Source organism: Eptesicus fuscus, chromosome 11 (genome assembly GCF_027574615.1).
Source record: "Eptesicus fuscus isolate TK198812 chromosome 11, DD_ASM_mEF_20220401, whole genome shotgun sequence".
NCBI classification, from domain to species: domain Eukaryota; kingdom Metazoa; phylum Chordata; class Mammalia; order Chiroptera; family Vespertilionidae; genus Eptesicus; species Eptesicus fuscus.
Window position 1 is genome coordinate 64488688 of NC_072483.1, and position 25136 is coordinate 64513823.

The 25136-nt window shown below is 41.2% G+C and overlaps 1 pseudogene; it reads right to left on the reverse strand.

Moving 5' to 3' along the window:
* The window catches only part of LOC114232798 (nuclear autoantigen Sp-100-like), a 55741-nt pseudogene that overhangs the window by 14366 nt on the left and 16239 nt on the right, over window positions 1-25136 (reverse strand).

A 25136-nucleotide genomic window follows, 5' to 3' on the forward strand; every position in this document is an offset into this window, starting at 1 on the left:
AAATCTGGTATTGAAGAAGGCAGATCTCCCACTTGTATGCTTCCCAGAATGACTTTGTGAAATAGATTCCCTCCCCCATTTTAAAACACTTTAGAATCTTTGCTTGAGAAAAAAATTTGAAATTGTGTTGTGTTTGAGTGACTGACCTTTTAGGTGTATTTGTCATAGCCATCAGCCTAACTAACACAAAAGTTAAAATATAAACTATCTTAAATTAAAGCAAATTTGTATTTATTATAAAAGAAGTAGCAAAAAATTTTAAAAAATCTTTTACTTAAAAGAACAAAAACACTTGGTAATTTATAACCATGAAATGTTCTTGTTTGCTTGCTCTTACCTGTTTCACAAACTATTTTTCCAGAAGTAGGTGATTTTCTGAAATCCATGGACTCTATAAAGTAAAAGAGAGAGAACAGTAATTGTTTGCAGTGGTCTTACAGAGTCTGTGACAACTCACACAGCAGATAGGGTTTGTGATAATGTCAATGTTGAGATGATCATATTTCTCTTTCTCTCACTTGAACCCAGTTCTGGTGCTCCCCTGAGTCCCACAGTGCTGGGCTCCTGCCTGGTGCTCTCATTTACTTTCCATATGAAATTGTAAATGACCCTCAAACATTATCATCTCCTACACTACAATGATGGCATAACCTACTTACCCTATCTCCCCATTAAGGTTTTGTAAAAAGAAGTGAAATGTAATTCAAAAAAGTAGTGAAAATCAAAATGTAACTCAATCATTTAAGTATCATTTGAGTTTGAAAGTAGTTGGTCTAAACCATTTTTCCCATTAATAATTAATATTAGCACAAAATATACTTTGAAGGCATTCTAAGGTTTCTATTAATGACACAATTGTCAACAGTTAGTGAAATATTATATTCACTCTGGTCTATAGAATATAAATTCTTTAGCATTAACATGATAGTGTGTAGTAAAAAAGACTTATTTACTAGTATATTATTGCTACATTTTCAATGTATCAATTGATTACACTCATCCAAACAACCATTTAGAATGACCTTGTCCTCTTCTATTTAGCAATGAGATTGATAAAGTAAATGCTAAAAATGGTATCCCAGAAGTAATGAATCAGTGAATATAGAGAACTTCAGAAAGAGATTCATCATGAAAACAGGGCTCTGTGTGCTGTAGACTCTGGATATTTGGCCAGAAATACAATCTTATCTAATACAATTTAGAGTCAGGAACAGGTGACTTCTTGGGACTCTCTTCCTTTATTTGATTCTAAAAAATCTAGTTTGTTGATCACTGCACAAGCAAAAGGATTCTTTGATGTCTCCGTGTGTGCCCAGGGAATTGATGTAGCATGGAATTCCCTAATACAACTTGAAAAATCTTGAAAATCCATGTATACCATAGCCTGCAAACAGGACACCTGGTTGGTCCCTTTAAGTCACCTGCCTTGTAGGTTAGTGATGCTCCATTCTCTGTCCCCATAGCAGAGACAAGTCAATGGCAAAGAGCACAAGTGCTCTGTTTGAACCTTACCTTCCCACACTTCTCTCTGTTCTACTTATTACCCTTCTATTGCCATTTCACACGTCCTTCATCTGCTGCTACTTTGTAGGGAGATCTTGGAAATACTGTGTTAAGAAGCATGTTGGTAGGGAGCCTCTTCTACCACTGGGTGCCCCTTGAAATAATCTCTTGTGTCTGAGCTATAGCCCTTTTAGGGGACCACTTTTCAGAGCACTTTGCCGATACTAAGTCACAGTCACAATGTGCACTCTCTATAAACTGAAGGAAACTTATGTTTTACATTGATAGATATAGAGAAATATTAGAATAAAAGCATTATTTAAAATATTGTCTTGTTGTAATATCAAGACTAGGTAACATCTTTATTTGTGTTTTGCTCTTTTCCTAGTGCGTTTACCTCAAAAGACATGTTTCTAATACCTCTGGGAAAGTAGGAAGGGAAAAGCAATCACCACTTTGTCCACTAAAGTGCTACAGATCTGATGACCACTCAGGCTATACACAGGATTGTGGAAACAACATTTTGATAACTGTTTTGAGCTCCAGATTTACAAAGGAAATAACATAGAATCCAGGAAGCTAGTCTTGTCTTTCCCTTTATCTTCACGTGACTTTGAGGAAGACTTGAAACATTCGTGTGATTTTGTTTTCTCATCTAGAAACAAGAGTAATAATGGCCATCTTTCTCACTCCTCAGGGTTGTTGTAAAGGAAAAGGTAAGACACTATTTGCAAAGATCCTTTGTAAAGTCATTCTATATGTCATGACTTGCTGGAGAACTCTCTAAAAAAACAACATTTTGGGTTTAAAAACAACCTTATCCATTTCTGCTAACACAGGAGAGCTGGAGGAATTGACCCTCAACACAATTCAACCTTTGTGATTAGGTGACAATATGACCTTCCAATAAAGAAATATTTAACTTTCTCTTCTCTGTAGAAATCACTATATAAACCCAACTCTTTACATTCACAGAATTAGTTTTAATATAAATTCATTTCTTTGCTAACCTATTACTACTATATAATCAATAGATGGGAGCATTGGTTGATTTATAGGACCTATGAATTAATAGGCCACCTATTTTAAAAATATAAATATAATGATTTATTACCTTGCACATCCCAAAGGTCAGGTAAAATAAACACAGAGAATGGGATTCCAGGATAAACTGGGTCTGCGGTATAGGATGAACTGAGAATTGATGCCTCAGGAAACAGTGCCTCTTAATTGAGGTTCCCGCACCCCAAGCCTTGAGCTCCCACCCCTTACCTGGTTCCCTTTTCAATGCTGTGGTGGAAGCTTCAGGGGGTCCATCTCCATCAGTAAATTCTGGAAAGTCCTGACTGTCGATCACTGCACAAAGGAGCAAAAAGCACACATTGTCTTGGGGTGGGGCCACGGAGACCACTGAGTGGAAATCCGTTCTTGGGAGGAGTAGGAAGACATAAAAGCTAAGTTAACTCAGGTCCCTCTGGTCTGTGGCTGATGCATGTGACCTTTAGGTTGTTCCAGGCCCTACCCGGGAGGTCATGAAGTTCATGGACCGAGCGCAGTTTTACTGAACCTGAAGCACACTTCTGACACTCAACCTCACTATACCTGCTATCTCCACGCCCATTGTATTTCAACTCCCATCTTCACTCTATCTCTTACCTCCACTCTCTAATATCTCCACCCTCATTCTATCTCTTTCTTTCTTTGATTCATTCCAAACATATCTAAATATTTATTAAGCTAGAAAGATGGATCAAAGAGAAGTATGCCTACATAAAGCCTATCTTTTAAAAATGGCATCAAATTATATAGTGTTAATTTTTAATGTATTTATTATTTTTATATTTAATTCAATGTATTGTGATGACATTGCTTCACAGAACTGTACAGGATTCAAGTGTACAACTGAAAAAGACATTATTTGCACACTGCATCAATCGCCCATCACCCCAAATGAAGTCTCTTGGTTCAGCTCATTTTTGGCAATTATGCTGGTTTCTAGCACAAGTGTCTCTTTATACCTCTCCTTCTCTTCGTGTGTGTGTTTTTTCTCATCTCCTTTCATGAATATCTTGATTTGCTGAAAATATTCCCTAATCTAATACATTCCTCTCTTTGAATATAGAAACATACACTCTGATATCAACACTTAAATTTACCATTTCTGTTTTTGATATTTTTTCCAATTGCTGGGGACATGTTTCTGTTGACCTCGCTGTATAAGGCCCTTGTCCCCTCCCCTCTCTACCTCTAACCAAGGCCACCATTACTGTCTCCAAGGGCCCTGATGACATGTCTCAGTTCCTTGCCTGGTAAGGGGATTCACATCACATATTCTTTCAGTCAGCCTTACCTATTACATCAGATGCCTGGTTACAGTCAGTCCTTGCTTGGGCTTCACATTCAACTCCTGAATTTAAAAATGGCTTTTCCTTCTTTATATCCACTGGGTCTGCAGAGCAGGAGTTGGTTTGGTTTCCATGGTGGAGTAGCTCTGCTCCTGGACAGAATTGTAATAAATGAAGAATTTCATTTGTCTCCCCTAAGGGAGTGAGCACCCTCATGACAATCAACAAGCCCTTCTCCCTGTAATTCCACTGCATGGGAAAGCTTCCCCATCTGCTGCTCAACCCTGTCCTTTGTCTGGGCCTCTCTTAAAAACAACAACAACAACATATTTTTATTGATTGATTGAGAGAGAGAGAGAGAGAGAGAGAGAGAGAGAGAGAGAGAGAATAGAGGTATATAAACTTCAATGAGAGAGGAACATCATGGATCAGCTGCCTCTGCACACACCCCTACAGGACATGGAGCCTGCAACCCTGGCATGTGCCTGATGGGGAATCAAACCAGCGAACTCTGGGTGCATGTGAGGATGCTCAGCCAACTGAGCCACTCTGGTTGGTTTCTCTGTTTCCTTTTGGCCCCCTGTATCATGTACTACATTCAGTTCCTTCTTTTAAATGTAGCTTATGGATTTGTGTTCATGTCTGTAATTATATTATACTAGAGGCCCAGTGCATGAAATTCGTGCACAGGGTTATGTGTCTCTCAGTCCGGCCTACACCCTCTCCAATCTGGGATCCTTCGAGGGATGTCCGACTGCTCCTTTAGGACCAATGGGATCGGGCCTAAACAGGCAGTCAGACATTACTCTCACAATCCAGGACTGCTGGCTCCAAACTGCTCGCCTGCCTGCCTTCATGATTGCCCCTAACCACTTCTACCTGCTAACTGATCACCCCCTAACCACTCCGCTGACAGCCTGATTAATGCATAACTGCTCCCCTGCCAGCCTGTTTGCCCTCCCCTGCAGGCCTGGTCACCCCTAACTGCCCTCCCCTGCAGGCTTGATAACCCCCAACTGCCTTCCCTTGCAGACCTGGTCCCTCCCAACTGCCTTCCCCTGCTAGCCATCTTGTGGCAGCCATCTTGTGTCCACCTGGGGGCAGCCATCTTTGACCACATGGGAGCAGACATCTTGTGTGTTGGAGTGATGATCAATTTGCATATTACTCTTTTATTAGATAGGATTTTAGCTCTGCTTTTTTCCTAAGGTGGTCTTATAAATTTGATATTGAAGAACACAGATCTCTCATTTGTATGCTTCCCAGAATGACTTTGTGAAATAAAGTTCCTCTCCCCCCTTCCCACCTTTCTAAAAACAGTTTGGAAAGTTTACTTGATACAAATATTAAAATTTTGTTGAGTTTGAGTGATTGGCCTCTTTAGGTTTATTTCTCACAGCCATTACCCTAACTAATACAAAAGTGAAAATATGAACTATATTATATTAAACAAATTTGTATTTTACTATAAACTAAGTAGCAAATATTAGAATGAATCTTTTGTAGAAAACACTTTTCATTTGTCACCATGAAAAGTTCTTATTTGCTTGCTCTTACCTGTTTTGCAAAGTATTTTTCCAGATGTAGGTGATTTTCTGAAATCCATGGACTCTATAAAGTAAAAGAGAGAGAACAGTATTTGTTTGCAGTGGTCTTACAGAGTCTGTGACAACTCACACAGCAGATAGGGTTTGTGATAATGTCAATGTTGAGATGATTATATTACTCTTTCTCTTACTTGAACCCAGTTCTGATGCTCCCCTGAGTCCCACAGTGCTGAGCTCCTGCCTGGTGCTCTCATTTACTTTCCTTGTGAATTTGTAAATGACCCTCAAACATTATCATCTCCTACACTACAATGATGGCATAAACCTATCTCCCCATTAAGGTTTTTGTGAAAAGAAGTGAAATTTAATTCACAAAAGCATGTGAAAAATCAAAATGTAAGTTCATCGTTTAAGTATCATTTGAGTTTAAAAGTAGTTGGTCTAAACCATTTTTTCCCATTAATAATCAATATTAGCACAAAATATACTTTGAAAACATTCTAAGGTTTTTATTAATGACACAATTGTCAACAGTTAGTGAAATATTATGCTCACTCTGCTTTATAGAATACTAGAGGCCCGGTGCACAAAATTCGTCTACGGAGGTGGAGTGTCCCTCAGCCCAGCCTGCACCCTCTCCAATCTGGGACCCCTTGAGAGATATCCGACTGCCCTCTCACAATCCAGGACTGCTGGCTCCCAACTGCTCGCCTGCCTGCCTTCCTGATTGCCCCTAACCGCTTCTGCCTGCCAGCCTGATCACCCCCTAACCACTCTGCTGCCAGCCTGATTGATGTCTAACTGCTCCCCTGCCAGCCTGTTTGCCCCCAATTTCCCTCCTCTGCCGGCCTGGTCACCCCTGCCCTCCTCTGCAGGGTTGATTGCCTCCAACTGCCCTCCCTTGCAGGCCTGGTCCCTCCCAACTATCCTCCCTTGCAGGCCTGGTGCATCCCAACTGCCCTCCCCTGCTGGCCATCTTGTGGTGGCCATCTTGTGTCCACATGGGGGCAGGATCTTTGACCACATGGGGGCAGCTATATTGTGTGTTGGAGTGATGGTCAATCTTCATATTACTCTTTTATTAGATAAGATAGAGGCCTGGTGCACGGTGGGGGCTAGCTGGATTGCCCTGAGGGGTGTTCTGAATCAGGGTGGGGGTACCTTTCAGGCATGGGGCAGCCTGAGCGAGGGGCCTGTGGTGGTTTGCAGGCCAGCCACACCCCCTGGTGACCCAAGAGGAGGCCCTGGTATCTGGAATTTATTTACATTCTACAATTGAAACTTTGTAGCCTGGAGCAGAGCCAAGCCTCCTGCTCGCTCTGTGGTCGGTAGCCATTTCTTTTGGGGTTTCTGTACCTTCTATAATTATAACTTTGTAGCCTTAAGCAGAGGCCTGGGCCCGCCAGGGTGTGTGGAAAATTTTCTTCTTCCATTGCCGGGGGAAAACCTTGCCTCCTGCTCTTTCCAGCTCCATAGCGGCTGCCATTTCTGTTTGGATTAGTTTACCTTCTATAATTGAAACTTTGTAGCCTTGAGTGGAGGCTTAGGCTGAAGGGCAGGTGGAAAGCTTCGCTTCCTCTGTTGCCGAGGAATCCCAAGCCTCCCTCCTGCTCACTGTGACTGTAGCCATCTTGGTTGGGTTTATTTACATATTTGCTCCTGATTGGCTGGTGGGCATGGCTTGTGGGCGTGGTTGAGTTAGGGTCAGTTTGCATATTACTCTTTTATTAGGTAGGATAAACCCTTTACCATTAAGATATGGTAGTGCGTAGTAAAAAAGACTATTATTTACTAGTATATTATTGCTACATTTTTAATATATCAATTGATTACGCTCATCCAGTCAAACAACCATTTAGAATGATCCTTATCTCCTCCTATTTAGCAATAGGATTGATAAAGCTAAATGCTTAAAATGGTATCTCAGAAGTAATGAATCAATGAATACAGAGAACTTCAGAAAGAGATTCATCATGAAAACAGGGCTCTCTGTGCTGTAGACTCTGGATATTTGGCCAGAAATACAATCTTATCTAATACAATTTAGAGTCAGGAACAGGTGACTTCTTGGGACTCTCTTCCTTTATTTGATTCTAAAGAATCTAGTTTGTTGATCACTGCACAAGCAATAGGATTCTTAGATGTCTCAGTGTGTGCCCAGGGAATTGATGTAGCATGGAATTCCCTAATACAACTTGAAAAATCTTGAAAATCCATGTATACCATGGCCTGCAAACAGGACACCTGGTTGGTCCCTTTAAGTCACCTGCCTTGTGGGTTAGTGATGCTCCATTCTCTGTCCCCATCGCAGAGACAAGTCAATGGCAAAGAGCACAAGTGCTCTGTTTGAACCTTACCTTCCCACACTTCTCTCTGTTCTACTTATTACCCTTTTATTGCCATTTCACACGTCCTTCATCTGCTGTTTCTTTGTGAGGAGACCTTGGAAATCTTGTGCTGAGAAACTTGTTGGTAGGGAACCTCTTCTACCCCCTGATGCCCCTTGATGCCCCTTGAAATAATCTCTTGTGTCTGAGCCATAGCCCTATTTTGGAACCATTTTTCAGAGCACTTTGTCTACACCAGTGGTCGGCAAACTCTTTAGTCAACAGAGCCAAATATCAACAGTACAGTGATTGAAATTTCTTTTGTGAGCCAAATTTTTTAAACTTAAACTTTATTAGTAGGTACATTATTATTAACTTAATTAGGGTACTCCTCAGCTGGACTTTGCTAAAAACTCAAGGTGCCAAAGGGCCGTATGTGGCTCATGAGCCACAGTTTGCCAACCACTTCTCACAATGTGCACTCCTATAAATTGAAGGAAATTTACGTTTTACATTGATAGGTATAGAGAACTATTACAATAAAAGTATATTTACAATATTTTCTTGTTGTAACATCAAGACTAGGTAACATCTTTATTTGTGTTTTGCTCTTCTCCTAGTGGGTTTACCTCAAAAGACATGTTTCTAATACCTCTGGGAAAGTAGGAAGGGAAAAGCAATCACCACTTTGTCCACTAAAGTGCTACAGATCTGATGACCACTCAGGCTATACACAGGATTGAGGAAACAACATTTTGATAACTGTTTTGAGCTCCAGATTTACAAAGGAAATAACATAGAATCCAGGAAGCTAGTCTTGTCTTTCCCTTTATCTTCACGTGACTTTGAGGAAGATTTGAAACATTTGTGTGATTTTGTTTTCTCATCTAGAAACAAGAGTAAAAATGGCCATCTTTCTTACTCCTCAGGGTTGTTGTAAAGGAAAAGGTAAGACACTATTTGCAAAGATCCTTTGTAAAGTCATTCTATATGTCATGACTTGCTGGAGAACTCTCTAAAAACAACATTTTGGGTTTAAAAACAACCTTATCCATTTCTGCTAACACAGGAGATCTGGAGGAACTGACCCTCAACACTATTCAAACTTCGTGATTAGGTGACAATATGACCTTCCAATAAAGAAATATTTAGCTTTCTCTTCTCTGTAGAAATCACTGTATAAACCCAACACTTTATAGTCACAGAATTAGTTTTAAAATAAATTCACCACTTTGCCAGCCTGTTACTATCACATATTCAATACATGGGTGCATTTGGTTGATTTATAGGACCTATGAATTAATAGGCCACCTATTTTAAAAATATAAATATAATGATTTATTACCTTGCACATCCCAAAGGTCAGGTAAAATAAACACAGAGAATGGGATTCCAGGATAAACTGGGTCTGCGGTATAGGATGAACTGAGAATTGATGCCTCAGGAAACAGTGCCTCTTAATTGAGGTTCCTGCACCCCAAGCCTTGAGCTCCCACCCCTTACCTGGTTCCCTTTTCAATGCTGTGGTGGAAGCTTCAGGGGGTCCATCTCCATCAGTAAATTCTGGAAAGTCCTGACTGTCGATCACTGCACAAAGGAGCAAAAAGCACACATTGTCTTGGGTTGGGGCCATGGAGACCACTGAGTGGAAATCCGTTCTTGGGAGGAGTAGGAAGACATAGAAGCTAAGTTAACTCAGGTCCCTCTGGTCTGTGGCTGATGCATGTGACCTTTAGGTTGTTCCAGGCCCTACCCAGGAGGTCATGAAGTTCATGGACCGAGCGCAGTTTTACTGAACCTGAAGCACACTTCTGACACTCAACCTCACTATACCTGCTATCTCCACGCCCATTGTATTTCAACTCCCATCTTCACTCTATCTCTTACCTCCACTCTCTAATATCTCCACCCTCATTCTATCTCTTTCTTTCTTTGATTCATTCCAAACATATCTAAATATTTATTAAGCTAGAAAGATGGATCAAAGAGAAGTATGCCTACATAAAGCCTATCTTTTAAAAATGGCATCAAATTATATAGTGTTAATTTTTAATGTATTTATTATTTTTATATTTAATTCAATGTATTGGGATGACATTGCTTCACAGAACTGTACAGGATTCAAGTGTACACCTGAAAAAGACACTATTTGCACACTGCATCAATCGCCCATCACCCCAAATGAAGTCTCTTGGTTCAGCTCATTTTTGGCAATTATGCTGGTTTCTAGCACAAGTGTCTCTTTATACCTCTCCTTCTCTTCATGTGTGTGTTTTTCTCATCTCCTTTCATGAATATCTTGATTTGCTGAAAATATTCCCTAATCTAATACATTCCTCTCTTTGAATATAGAAACATACACTCTGATATCAACACTTAAATTTACCATTTCTGTTTTTGATATTTTTTCCAATTACTGAGGACATGTTTCTGTTGACCTCATTGCATAAGGCCCTTGTCCCCTCCCCTCTCTACCTCTAATCAAGGCCACCAGTACTGTCTCCAAGGGCCCTGATGACATGTCTCAGATCCTTGCCTGGTAAGGGGATTCACATCACACATTCTTTCAGTCAGCGTTACCTATTACATCAGATGCCTCGTTACAGTCAGTCCTTGCTTGGGCTTCACATTCAACTCCTGAATTTAAAAATGGCTTTTCCTTCTTTATATCCACTGGGTCTACAGAGCAGGAGTTGGTTTGGTTTCCATGGTGGAGTAGCTCTGCTCCTGGACAGAATTGTAATAAATGAAGAATTTCATTTGCCTCCCCTAAGGGAGTGAGCACCCTCACAACAATCAACAAGCCCTTCTCCCTATAATTCCACTGCATGAGAAAGCTTCCCCATCTGCTGCTCAACCCTGTCCTTTCTCTGGCCTCTCTTAAAAACAACAACAACAACAACAACATATTTTTATTGATTGATTGAGAGAGAGAGAGAGAGAGAATAGAATTATATAAACTTCAATGAGAGAGGAACATCATGGATCAGCTGCCTCTGCACACACCCCTACAGGACATGGAGCCTGCAACCCTGGCATCTGCCTGATGGGGAATCAAACCAGCGAACTCTGGGTGCATGTGAGGATGCTCAGCCAACTGAGCCACTCTGGTTGGTTTCTCTGTTTACTTTTGGCCCCCTGTATCATGTACTACATTCAGTTCCTTCTTTTAAATGTAGCTTATGGATTTGTGTTCATGCTGTAATTATATTATACTAGAGGCCCAGTGCATGAAATTTGTGCACAGGGTTATGTGTCTCTTAGTCCAACCTACACTCTCTCCAATCTGGGATCCTTCGAGGGATGTCCGACTGCTCAGACATTACTCTCACAATCCAGGATACTGGCTCCAAACTGCTCCCCTGCCAGCCTGTTTGCCCTCCCCTACAGGCCTGGTCACTCCTAACTGCCCTCCCCTGCAGGCTTGATCACCCCCAACTGCCTTCCCTTGCAGACCTGGTCCCTCCCAACTGCCTTCCCCTGCTAGCCATCTTGTGGCAGCCATCTTGTGTCCACCTGGGGGCAGCCATCTTTGACCACATGGGAGCAGATATCTTGTGTGTTGGAGTGATGAGCAATTTGCATATTACTCTTTTATTAGATAAGATTTTAGCTCTGCTTTTTCCCCAAGGCGGTCTTATAAATTTGATATTGAAGAACACAGATCTCTTATTTGTATGCTTCCCAGAATGACTTTGTGAAATAAAGTTCCTCTCCCCCGCCCCCCCCCCCCCCCCCCCCCCCTCCCGCACCTTTCTAAAAACAGTTTGGAAAGTTTACTTGATACAAATATTAAAATTTTGTTGTGTTTGAGTGATTGGCCTCTTTAGGTTTATTTCTCACAGCCATTACCCTAACTTATACAAAAGTGAAAATATGAACTATATTGTATTAAAACAAATTTGTATTTTACTATAAACTAAGTAGCAAAAATTAAAATGAATCTTTTGTAGAAAATACTTTTCATTTGTCACCATGAAAAGTTCTTATTTGCTTGCTCTTACCTGTTTTGCAAAGTATTTTTCCAGATGTAGGTGATTTTCTGAAATCCATGGACTCTATAAAGTGAAAGAGAGAGAACAGTATTTGTTTGCAGTGGTCTTACAGAGTCTGTGACAACTCACACAGCAGATAGGGTTTGTGATAATGTCAATGTTGAGATGATTATATTACTCTTTCTCTTACTTGAACCCAGTTCTGATGCTCCCCGGAGCACCATAATGCTGGGCTCCTGCCTGGTGCTCTCATTTACTTTCCTTGTGAATTTGTAAATGACCCTCAAACATTATCATCTCCTACACTACAATGATGGCATAAACCTATCTCCCCATTAAGGTTTTTGTGAAAAGAAGTGAAATTTAATTCACAAAAGCATGTGAAAAATCAAAATGTAAGTCAATCGTTTAAGTATCATTTGAGTTTAAAAGTAGTTGGTCTAAACCATTTTTTCCCATTAATAATTAATATTAGCACAAAATATACTTTGAAAACATTCTAAGGTTTTTATTAATGACACAATTGTCAACAGTTAGTGAAATATTATGCTCACTCTGCTTTATAGAATACTAGAGGCCCGGTGCACAAAATTCGTCTACAGAGGTGGAGTGTCCCTCAGCCCAGCTTGCACCCTCTTCAATCTGGGACCCCTTGAGAGATATCCGACTGCCCTCTCACAATCCAGGACTGCTGGCTCCCAACTGCTCGCCTGCCTGCCTTCCTGATTGCCCCTAACCGCTTCTGCCTGCCAGCCTGATCACCCCCTAACCACTCCGCTGCCAGCCTGATTGATGTCTAACTGCTCCCCTGCCAGCCTGTTTGCCCCCAATTTCCCTCCTCTGCTGGCCTGGTCACCCCTACCCTCCCCTGCAGGGTTGATCGCCTCCAACTGCCCTCCTTTGCAGGCCTGGTCCCTCCCAACTATCCTCCCTTGCAGGCCTGGTGCATCCCAACTGCCCTCCCCTGCTGGCCATCTTGTGGTGGCCATCTTGTGTCCACATGGGGGCAGGATCTTTGACCATATGGGGGCAGCCATATTGTGTGTTGGAGTGATGGTCAATCTTCATATTACTCTTTTATTAGATAGGATAGAGGCCTGGTGCACAGGTAGGGCTAGCTGGATTGCCCTGAGGGGTGTTCTGAATCAGGGTGGGGGTACCTTTGGGGCATGGGGCAGCCTGAGCAAGGGGCCTGTGGTGGTTTGCAGGCCAGCCACACCCCCTGGTGACCCAAGAGGAGGCCCTGGTATCTGGAATTTATTTACATTCTACAATTGGAACTTTGTACCCTGGAGCAGAGCCAAGCCTCCTGCTCGCTCTGTGGCTGGCAGCCATTCCTTTTGGGGTTTCTGTACCTTCTATAATTAAAACTTTGTAGCCTTAAGCAGAGGCCTGGGCCGGCCAGGGTGTGCGGAAAATTTTCTTCTTCCATTGCGGGGGGAAAACCTTGCCTCCTGCTCTTCCCAGCTCCGTAGCGGCCACCATTTCTGTTTGGATTAGTTTACCTTCTATAGTTGAAACTTTGTAGCATTGAGTGGAGGCTTAGGCTGAAGGGCAGGCGGAAAGCTTCGCTTCCTCTGTTGCCGGGGAATCCCAAGCCTCCCTCCTGCTCACTGTGACTGTAGCCATCTTGGTTGGGTTTATTTGCATATTTGCTCCTGATTGGCTGGTAGGCATGGCTTGTGGGCGTGGTGGAGTTAGGGTCAGTTTGCATATTACTCTTTTATTAGGTAGGATAAACCCTTTACCATTAACATATGGTAGTGTGTAGTAAAAAAGACTATTATTTACTAGTATATTATTGCTACATTTAAAAAAAAATTTTTTTTTATTGATTTTTTACAGAGAGGAAGAGAGAGGGATAGAGAGCCAGAAACATCGATGAGAGAGAAACATTGATCAGCTGCCTCTTGCACACCCCCTACTGGGGATGTGCCCGCAACCAAGGTACATGCCTTGACCAGAATCGAACCCGGGACCCTTGAGTCCGCAGGCCGACGCTCTATCCACTGAGCCAAACCGGTTTCGGCATTGCTACATTTTTAATATATCAATTGATTATGCTCATCCAAACAACCATTTAGAATGATCCTTGCCTCCTCCTATTTAGCAATAGGATTGATAAAGCTAAATGCTTAAAATGGTATCCCAGAAGTAATGAATCAATGAATATAGAGAACTTCAGAAAGAGATTCATCATGAAAACAGGGCTCTCTGTGCTGTAGACTCTGGATATTTGGCCAGAAATACAATCTTATCTAATACAATTTAGAGTCAGGAACAGGTGACTTCTTGGGACTCTCTTCCTTTATTTGATTCTAAAGAATCTAGTTTGTTGATCACTGCACAAGCAATAGGATTCCTAGATGTCTCAGTGTGTGCCCAGGGAATTCATGTAGCATGGAATTCCCTAATACAACTTGAAAAATCTTGAAAATCCATGTATACCATGGCCTGCAAACAGGACACCTGGTTGGTCCCTTTAAGTCACCTGCCTTGTAGGTTAGTGAGGCTCCATTCTCTGTCCCCATAGCAGAGACAAGTCAATGGCAAAGAGCACAAGTGCTCTGTTTGAACCTTACCTTCCCACACTTCTCTCTGTTCTACTTATTACCCTTTTATTGCCATTTCACACGTCCTTCATCTGCTGTTTCTTTGTGGGGAGACCTTGGAAATCTCGTGCTGAGAAACTTGTTGGTAGGGAACCTCTTCTACACCCTATTGCCCCTTGAAATAATCTCTTGTGTCTGAGCCATAGCCCTATTTTGGAACCACTTTTCAGAGCACTTTGTCTACACCAGTGGTCGGCAAACTCTTTAGTCAACAGAGCCAAATATCAACAGTACCATGCGTGAAATTTCTCTTGTGAGCCAAATTTTTTAAACTTAAACTATATTTGTAGGTACATTATTATTAACTTAATTAGGGTACTCCTCAGCTGGACTTTGCTAAAAACTCAAGGTGCCAAAGAGCCGCATGGGGCTCACGAGCCACAGTTTGCCAACCACTTGTCATAATGTGCACTCCTATAAATTGAAGGAAATTTAAGTTTTACATTGATAGGTATAGAGAACTATTACAATAAAAGTATATTTACAATATTGTCTTGTTGTAACATCAAGACTAGGTAACATCTTTATTTGTGTTTTGCTCTTCTCCTAGTGGGTTTACCTCAAAAGACATGTTTCTAATACCTCTGGGAAAGTAGGAAGGGAAAAGCAATCACCACTTTGTACACTAAAGTGCTACAGATCTGATGACCACTCAGGCTATACATAGGATTGAGGAAACAACGTTTTGATAACTGTTTTGAGCTCCAGATTTACAAAGGAAATAACATAGAATCCAGGAAGCTAGTCTTGTCCTTCCCTTTATCTTCATGTGACTTTGAGGAAGATTTGAAACATTTGTGTGATTTTGTTTTCTCATCTAGAAACAAGAGTAAAAATGGCCATCTTTCTCACTGCTCAGGGTTGTTGTAAAGGAAAAGGTAAGACACTATTTGCAAAGATCCTTTGTAAAGTCATTCTATATGTCATGACTTGCTGGAGAACTCTCTAAAAACAACATTTTGGGTTTCAAAACAGCTTATCCATTTCTGCTAACACAGGAGATCTGGAGGAATTGACCCTCAACACTATTCAAACTTTGTGATTAGGTGACAATATGACCTTCCAATAAAGAAATATTTAGCTTTCTCTTCTCTATAGAAATCACTGTATAAACCCAACACTTTATAATCACAGAATTAGTTTTAAAATAAATTCATCACTTTGCCAGCCTATTACTATCACATATTCAATACATGGGTGCATTTCTTTTATTTATAGGACCTATGAATTAATAGGCCACATATTTTAAAAATATAAATATAATGATTTATTACCTTGCATATCCCAAAGGTCAGGTAAAATAAACACAGAGAATGGGATTCCAGGATAAACTGGGTCTGCGGTATAGGATGAACTGAGAATTGATGCCTCAGGAAACAGTGCCTCTTAATTGAGGTTCCTGCAGCAAGCCTTGAGCTCCCACCCCTTACCTGGTTCCCTTTTCAATGCTGTGGTGGAAGCTTCAGAGGGTCCATCTCCATCAGTAAATTCTGGAAAGTCCTGACTGTCGATCACTGCACAAAGGAGTAAAAAGCACACATTGTCTTGGGGTGGGACATGGAGACCACTGAGTGGAAATCCGTTCTTGGGAGGAGTAAGAAGACATAGAAGCTAAGTTAACTCAGGTCCCTCTGGTCTGTGGCTGATGCATGTGACCTTTAGGTTGTTCCAGGCCCTACCCGGGAGGTCATGAAGTTCATGGACCAAGCGCAGTTTTACTGAACCTGAAGCACACTTCTGACACCCAACCTCACTATACCTGCTATCTCCACGCCCATTGTATTTCAACTCCCATCTTCACTCTATCTCTTACCTCCACTCTCTAATATCTCCACCCTCATTCTATCTCTTTCTTTCTTTGATTCATTCCAAACATATCTAAGTATTTATTAAGCTAGAAAGATGGATAAAAAAAAAAGTATACCTACATAAAGCCTATCTTTTAAAAATGGCATCAAATTATATAGTGTTAATTTTTAATGTATTTATTATTTTTATATTTAATTCAATGTTTTGTGATGACATTGCTTCACAGAACTGTACAGGATTCAAGTGTACAACTGAAAAAGACATTATTTGCACACTGCATCAATCGCCCATCACCCCAAATGAAGTCTCTTGGTTCAGCTCATTTTTGGCAATTATGCTGGTTTCTAGCACAAGTGTCTCTTTATACCTCTCCTTCTCTTCGTGTGTGTGTTTTTCTCATCTCCTTTCATGAATATCTTGATTTGCTAAAAATATTCCCTAATCTAATACCTTCCTCTCTTTGAATATAGAAACATACACTCTGATATCAACACTTAAATTTACCATTTCTGTTTTTGATATTTTTTCCAATTACTGAGGACATGTTTCTGTTGACCTCATTGCATAAGGCCCTTGTCCCCTCCCCTCTCTACCTCTAACCAAGGCCACCATTACTGTCTCCAAGGGCCCTGATGACATGTCTCAGTTCCTTGCCTGGCAAGGGGATTCACATCACACATTCTTTCAGTCAGCCTTACCTATTACATCAGATGCCTGGTTACAGTCAGTCCTTGCTTGGGCTTCACATTCAACTCCTGAATTTAAAAATGGCTTTTCCTTCTTTATATCCACTGGGTCTACAGAGCAGGAGTTGGTTTGGTTTCCATGGTGGAGTAGCTCTGCTCCTGGACAAAATTGTAATAAATGAAGAATTTCATTTGCCTCCCCTAAGGGAGTGAGCACCCTCATGACAATCAACAAGCCCTTCTCCCTGTAATTCCACTGCATGGGAAAGATTCCCCATCTGCTACTCAACCCTGTCTTTTCTCTATGCCTCTCTTAAAAACAACAACAACAACATATTTTTATTGATTGATAGAGAGGGGGGGTGAGAAAATAGAGATATATAAACATCAATGAGAGAGGATGGATCAGCTGCCTCCTGCACACACCCCTACTGGGCATGGAGCCCGCAACCCTGGCGTGTGCCCTGATGGGGAATCAAACCAGTGACCTTTGGGTGCATGTGAGGATGCTCAGCCAACTGAGCCACTCTGGCCAGAGTTTCTCTGTTTTCTTTTGGCAACCTGTATTATGTACTACATTCAGTTTCTTTTTTTACATGTAGCTTATGGATTTGTCTTCATGTCTGTAATTATATTATATTTTAGCTCTGCTTCTTTCCCAAGGTGGTCTTAGAAATCTGTTATTGAAGAAGGCAGATCTCTCATTTGTATGCTTCCCAGAATGACTTTGTGAAATAAAGTTCCTTCCCCCTCCCCGCCACCACCACCTTTCTAAAACTGTTTGGAAAGTTTACTTGATAAAAATATTGAAATTTTATTGTGTTTGAGTGATTGGCCTCTTTAGATTTATTTCTCACAGCCATTAGCCTAACTAATACAAAAGTGAAAATATGAACTATATTATATTAAAACAAATTTGTATTTTACTATAAACTAAGTAGCAAAAATTAGAATGAATCTTTTGTAGAAAACACTTTTCATTTGTCACCATGAAAAGTTCTCATTTGCTTGATCTTACCTGTTTTGCAAAGTATTTTTCCAGATGTAGGTGATTTTCTGAAATCCATGGACTCTATAAAGTAAAAGAGAGAGAACAGTATTTGTTTGCAGTGGTCTTACAGAGTCTGTGACAACTCACACAGCGGATAGGGTTTGTGATAATGTCAATGTTGAGATGATCATATTTCTCTTTCTCTCGCTTGAACTCAGTTCTGGTGCTCCCCTGAGTCCCACAGTGCTGGGCTCCTGCCTGGTGCTCTCATTTACTTTCCATGTGAAATTGTAAATGACCCTCAAACATTATCATCTCCAGTTTCTTTCACTATGAATGCTGGGATAACCTATGTACCCTGTCTCTCTGTTAAGGTTTATATGGAAAGGAATGAACTTTTATTCACAAAAGCCCTGTGACAAGTCAAAATGTAAGTCAACCATTTAAGTATTATTTAAGTTTGAAAGTAGTTGGCCTAAACCATGTTTTCCAGAAGTAATTAATGTTAGCACAAATTATACTTTCAAGACGTTCTAAGTTTCATATTAATGACACTATTGTCAACAGTGAAATATTGTGCTCACTTTGCTTTATAGAATATTAACTCTTTGGTATTAATAAATGATAGTGTGTAGTAAAAAAGACTTATTTACTAGTGTATTATTGCTTCTTTTTCAATATATCAATTGGTTGCACTCATCTAGTCAAACAACCAATTATAATGCTTCTTGCTTCCTCCTATATTCCAATAGGATTGAAATAGCTAAATGTTTAAAATTATATCCCAGAAGTAATGAATCAATGCTTATAGAGAACCTCAGAAAAAGATTCATCATGAAAACAGAGCTCCAGATTTAGACTGTGGATATTTGTCCAGAAATACAATCTTATCTGATACAGTTTAATGTCATGAACAGGTGGCTTTTTGGGTCTCTCCTCTCTGTGTGACTGACTCTAAGGGATCTAGTCCTAAGGAGTAGGATTCCTAGATGTCTCAGTGTGTGACCAGGGAACCAATTCAGCATGGAATTCCCTAAGACAACTTGAAATTTTTCAAAAACCCATATATATACCATCGACTGCGCACAGGCCACCTGGTCTGTCCCTTTAAGTCACCTGCGTTGTAGGTTTGTGATGCTCTATTTAATGTCCCCATAGCAGAGACAAGCCAATCGCAAATAGTCCCTGTGCTCCATTTGAACTTTACCTTCCTACACTTCTCTCTGTTCTAACTCTTACCCTTCTATTGCCATTTCACACTCCCTTCATCTGCTGTTTCTTTGTGGGGAGACCTTGGAAATCTCGTGCTGAGAAACTTGTTGGTCGGGAGCCTCTTCTACCCCCTGGTGCCCCTTGAAATGGTCTCTTGTGTCTGAGCCATAGCCCTATTTGGGGACCACTTTTCAGAGCACTTTGCCTACACTAAGTCACAGTCACAATGTGCACTCTCTATAAATTGAAGGAAACTTACGTTTTACATTGATAAATATTGAGAACTATTAGAATAAAAGTATTATTTACAATGTTGTTTTGTTGTAACATCAAGACTAGGTAACATCTTTATTTGTGTTTTGCTCTTCTCCTAGTGGGTTTACCTCAAAAGACGTGTTTCTAATACCTCTGGGAAAGTAGGAAGGGAAAAGCAATCACCACTTTGTACACTGAAGTGCTACAGATCTGATGACCACTCATGCTATACACAGGATTGAGGAAAAAACGTTTTTTAAAAATATATTTTATTGATTTTTACAGGGAGGAAGGGAGAGGGATAGAGAGCTAGAAATGTCGATGAGAGAGAAACATCGACCAGCTGCCTCCTGCACACCCCCTACTGGGGATGTGCCCGCAACCAAGGTATATGCCCTTGACCGGAATCGAACCTGGGACCTTCCAGTCTGCAGGCCGATGCTCTATCCACTGAGCAAAACCGGTTTCGGCAGGAAAAAACATTTTGATAACTGTTTTGAGCTCCAGATTTACAAAGGAAATAACAGGAATCCAGGAACCTAGTTTTGTCCTTCCCTTTATCTCCATGTGACTTTGAGGAAGATTTGAAACATTTGTGTGATTTTGTTTTCTTATCTAGAAACAAGAGTAATAATGGCCATCTTTCTCACTCCTCAGGGTTATTGTAAAGGAAAAGGTAAGACATTATTTGCAAAGATCCTTTGTAAAGTCATTCTATATGTCGTGACTTGCTGGAGACCTCTCTAAAAACAACATTTTGGGTTTCAAAACACCTTATCCATTTCTGCTAACACAGGAGATCTGGAGGAATTGACCCTCAACACTATTCAAACTTTGTGATTAGGTGACAATATGACCTTCCAATAAAGAAATATTTAGCTTTCTCTTCTCTGTAGAAATCACTGTATAAACCCAACACTTTATAGTCACAGAATTAGTTTTGAAATAAATTCACTACTTCACTAGCCTATAACTACTATATAATCAATAGATGGATGCATTGGTTGATTTATAGGACTATGAATTAATAGGCTACCTATTTTAAAAATACAAATATAATGATTTATTACCTTGCACATCCCAAAGGTCAGGTAAAATAAACACAGAGAATGGGATTCCAAGATAAATTGGGTCTGTGGTACAGGATGAACTGAGAGTTGATGCCTCAGAAAATAGTGCCTATTAATTGAGGTTCCTGCACCCCAAGCCTTGAGCTCCCACCTCCTCACCTGTCTCCCGTTTCGATGCTAAGGTGGTTTCCTTTGGGAATCTCATCTTCATTAGTAAATTCTGGAAAGTCCTGACTGTCGATCACTGCAAAAATGAGGGGAAAAAAAAAAAAAGACAAAAACAAAACAAAACAAAAAAACCCTAGTGTCATGGGGTGGAGCCACATAGCCCCTGGTTGGAAACCCTTCATGAGATCACTAGGAAGACCTAGAAGCCAAGTTAACTCAGGTCCCTCTGGTTGTGCCTGATGTGGGTGACCTGCAGGTTGCTCCAGGTCCTACCAAGAAGGTGGTGAAGTTCATGCACAGAGGGTAGCTTTGCCCATCCTGCAGCACTTTTCTTACCCCTTACCCCCTTGCTCATCCTGCTATCCCCATCCACATTCTACCTCAACTCAGATTTTCACTTTACCTCTTACCTCCATTCTCTTTCTATTATCTCCACCCTCAGTGTACCTCTTTCTTTCTTTGCATCATTTCAAACGTATCTATATATTCACTAAATTAGAAAGATGTTTCAGAGAGAGGTATACATATATAAAGCCTAACTTTAAAAGTGGCATCAAATTATATATTGTTAATATGCTTATTTATTTAATATCATTTTAAATTTAATTTATTGGTTCACACATTGCATCAATTGCACATCACCCTGAGCAAAGTCTCTTGGTTCAATTCATTTTTGCTAAATATGCCTGTTTCTGGCAAAGGTATCTCTTTATACCAGTCCTAGATGTTGTTTGTGTGTTTTTTGGCATATCCTTTCATGAATATCTTATCTCTCCAAAACTTTTCCTTTTTCTTTAACTCTTACCCCAATATCTTCCTGTCTTTGAATATAGAAATATACTCTCTGATATCAATATATACATTTACCATTCCTGTTTTTGATATTTTTTTCAAATTACTGAGGACATTTTCCTACTGAACTCCCTGCATAAGGCACTTGTTCCCTCCCCTCTCTACCTCTAACCAAGGCCACCATTGCTGTCTCCAAGGGCTCTGATGACATGTCTCAGATCCTTGCCTGGTACGGGGATTCACATCACACATTCTTTCAGTCAGCCTTACCTATTATGTCAGATGCCTGGTTACAGTCAGTCCTTTCTTGGGTTTCACATTCAACTCCTGAATTTAAAAATGGCTTTTCCTTCTTTATATGCACCGGGTCTACAGAGTAGGAGTTGGTTTGGTTTCCATGGTGGAGTAGCTCTGCTCCTGGACAAAATTGTAATAAATGAAGAATTTCATTTGCCTCCCCTAAGGGAGTGAGCACCCTCATGACAATCAACAAGCCCTTCTCCCTGTAATTCCACTGCATGGGAAGACTCCCCCACCGATGTCCTTTCCTGCTCTTCAACTCTGTCCTTTCTTTGTGTCTCTTTTTTTAAAAAAAACGTTTTTATTGATTTTTAGAGAGAGGGGGAGGGAAAGGGATAGAGAAGTAGAAGCACCAATGCAAGAGAAACATAATCAATCAGCTGCCTCCTGCACATACCACTATTGGGGATCCAACCATCAACCCGGGCATGTGTCCTGACTTGGAATGGAACTGGCGATCTCTTGGTTCCTGGGTGGATGCTGAACTACTGAGCCACAATGCCGGGCACTTTGTGCCTCTCTTAATTGTACATGTTTTACTGTCCGGGGGAGAGGCCTATTTTTATCTGAGTGGGTTCCAGGGCCATTTTTATTTTGTGGACACATTTCCTTCTTAATGGTGTTAGGAACATCCCTTTGTGCATTCTTTGTGGTGATTCTCAAATCAGCAATGCTTGGCCCTCTCTCTCTACCTGATTCACTCTCTACCAGGTCTTCATTCAGTGTCCTTTACTCCTTCTCGACATAGTTCTCTTTGTATCTCCCCCCATTTTTTCTATTTATTGCTATTATTGCCCTCTGCATTTTTCTCTCTCCCTACTTCTTTTCTCTATATTTTTATCAGTGTCCCCAGAGCCCATTAGGGTCCAGGGTGAAGTACTGTAGGTGCCGAGGACACAAGAAGGTCCTGAGAGTGAGATCCTCCTTGCAGGTGGCCCTCCTGGTTTTTTTCAGTTTATCCATTCTCTGTTATGTTTTCTATTTCTGTTTCTTAATTATTCCTGTGAAATTTGAATGCCTTTTCTACATCTACTTTGTCTTTCTTTATATTTGACTTTCTAGCATTCAATCATCACCACAGTCTTCCCTGTGCCTTAACCTACAATACCAAATCCCTCCACCTGCCAGTTCCCCTCCACACTCATCAAACCCAGCCACTCAGTCTTACCTGCTGTCTTCGACTCTTGGGCACATTGTTCATTTGTTTGTTGGCTTTTTAGTGCATCCTTGTTGTCACTGGTTGTACCTGTTTCAGTTGCATTTATCTCTTGTGTGTCATGGCGGTGCTCTAAGAGTCCATGTTCAGGTGGGGCTGTATCTAGACCACGTTTAGATTAATAGATATTTTAGTCATTCCCTGCATCAATCAGAATCTAACAGGAAAATACAAAGCTCTCTAAGCTTTTGGATCAGAGGGGATTGAATCCCAGGGATTAGTTATACACCTGATTGTAGAGCTGACAATTCCAAATGCAGGAATTTGGCAACCCACAGAATAGTCAACAGGAAGCTATGGGAGGGATCTAGGGTGAGATTATGTGTCAAGGTCACTAGATAAGTGAAAGCTGGACCATGGCTGGACTGGTTGGTGGGAGGTGGAGTCATGGGAGATGTAGCCAATGCCAGAATTGCTGCCCAAGACTGTGATGGGGAAATACCTTGCCTCTCTCTTGCTCCCTCCCCCTCCACTCTCTTGCTGGCATCACCCAGGTTAGGAGCTCAGCAAGAAGCAGTAGCAAGGGAGATGACAAGCAAGTCCACAGAGTCTGTGGCCAAAGATAAAGGGCAGAGCAGAGCAGGAACCCATAATGAATGAATCCACTAGTAAACCACCCAGGACCAGCATACCTCCTTCTCCATGGTGAACCTCCCCTGCCCATTTTTTATTCCATCAGCCCACCCTACTCTGTTTCCATTTAACCTCACTAGTGCATGAAAAGATAAATATTTTTTCAGAGCAGCTTAGATTTTTTCATTTAGGGCTATTTTTCTAAGCAAAATGATTTATGTAAAGATGGTTTCAATAGTCATTCCTACAATTAACATAGTACCTGGGCCCTGGTGCATGTTTTGTGTCACATCCATAGTTCCTTGGATCTTCCTCTTGGGGAAGGGGCCTGAGGCATAGCTTTTCCCTTACCTGTGCTGGTCACAGTCAACTGTCCCAGGTGAGTCAGACACTTTGACACGTTTATTGATGGTTTGTTGTGCATCATTAGAGTTATAATATCATTTTCTCCTCCCCCCACACTTAATACCTGTGCACACACACACTGAATCCCTTCTCTGCTCATTATTTATCATTATTCCTTTCATCCCTCGCCTCCCCCCCCCCCCCCCCGCCCCGGCAAATACCCACCAGCTACCCTGGTAGGTGAACTGCTAAGAATATGGATTGATGCCTGGTAGATATTTTATATTCTTAAATATTAACTTTTTCCCCTAAATGTTAATAGCTAAAACTATAGTGGTGCTTTCAAAACATTCTGAAGGGGTTTTTTCTTTTATAAAAATGTATTACTAATTCAGAACATCCTTTCTTAAATAACACATCCCAATACAAGCTACATGATAATGACTTCTATGGTATTTTTAGAGCAGCTCCAGGCCTGCTGCCCCAGAGATGATGGGAGAGGGTTTGCTCAGGAGGCACATGGCGTCCATGGTCCTGTGTGAGAGACCCAACAGGTGAGAGATCCTGGCTTAGAGGGAACACACTCATCACCACTACCCAAACACCCTCACTGCAGTGCTGGGCACCACTGGATGTAATGTCAAAGCAAGGCTGCAGCCAGATGCAAGCAAGACAGAGGCAGAAAACTGTGAAGCCAGGTGCATGGGCATTACGTCCAGACCTAGGCTGACAGACGCTAGAAACCAGTGTATTTCAGGAGTATGGAAGGAGTGACCCTCTCAGGCAACCAAGAAAACGAAGACTCTGTTTTCTAAATCCTTGGAGAAATTGCCAATGCAAAGACTTACTATTCTGGGCAATTATTACTAAAAAGAAGCAACCTCCCTGCCCCCCAATCCCTCACCATAGCACCTGCCAGATGAGACAAGAACAAGAAAGGGTCACAGAATAGTCAATAGGAACAGACCATTGTAATTCCAGGCATCTGGGCCTAACAACATCGGTCTTTGATATGAATTACCACCAGTTCCTGGGGGAAGAAATGAAAGGTTTATTTCATTAATTGAAGTATGGGCTATGCCATTCTTCCCTAATCCAATTTAATCTTTATAAAGTTGGAGTTCAAGATTCCCTCCCCAGGTATCAATACAGAGTCTATCTGGACCTGGAGGATCCTACTCAACTCATGCCAACAGCTGCCCTCTGTCCTTAGCCAGGCCATCTCACTGAGATCATTCAGGAGCCACTTAGTAACCAGAAATGGCTTTTCTTGTCACCCACAGCCATAGGGAACCTGTTTTTGTTGCCAGGTATACCCCCGATTGGTAGACTTATCTGACTTCCTACAAAGTCATGTCTCCTTGTCCGAGCCTCCTTCACACCACACCCT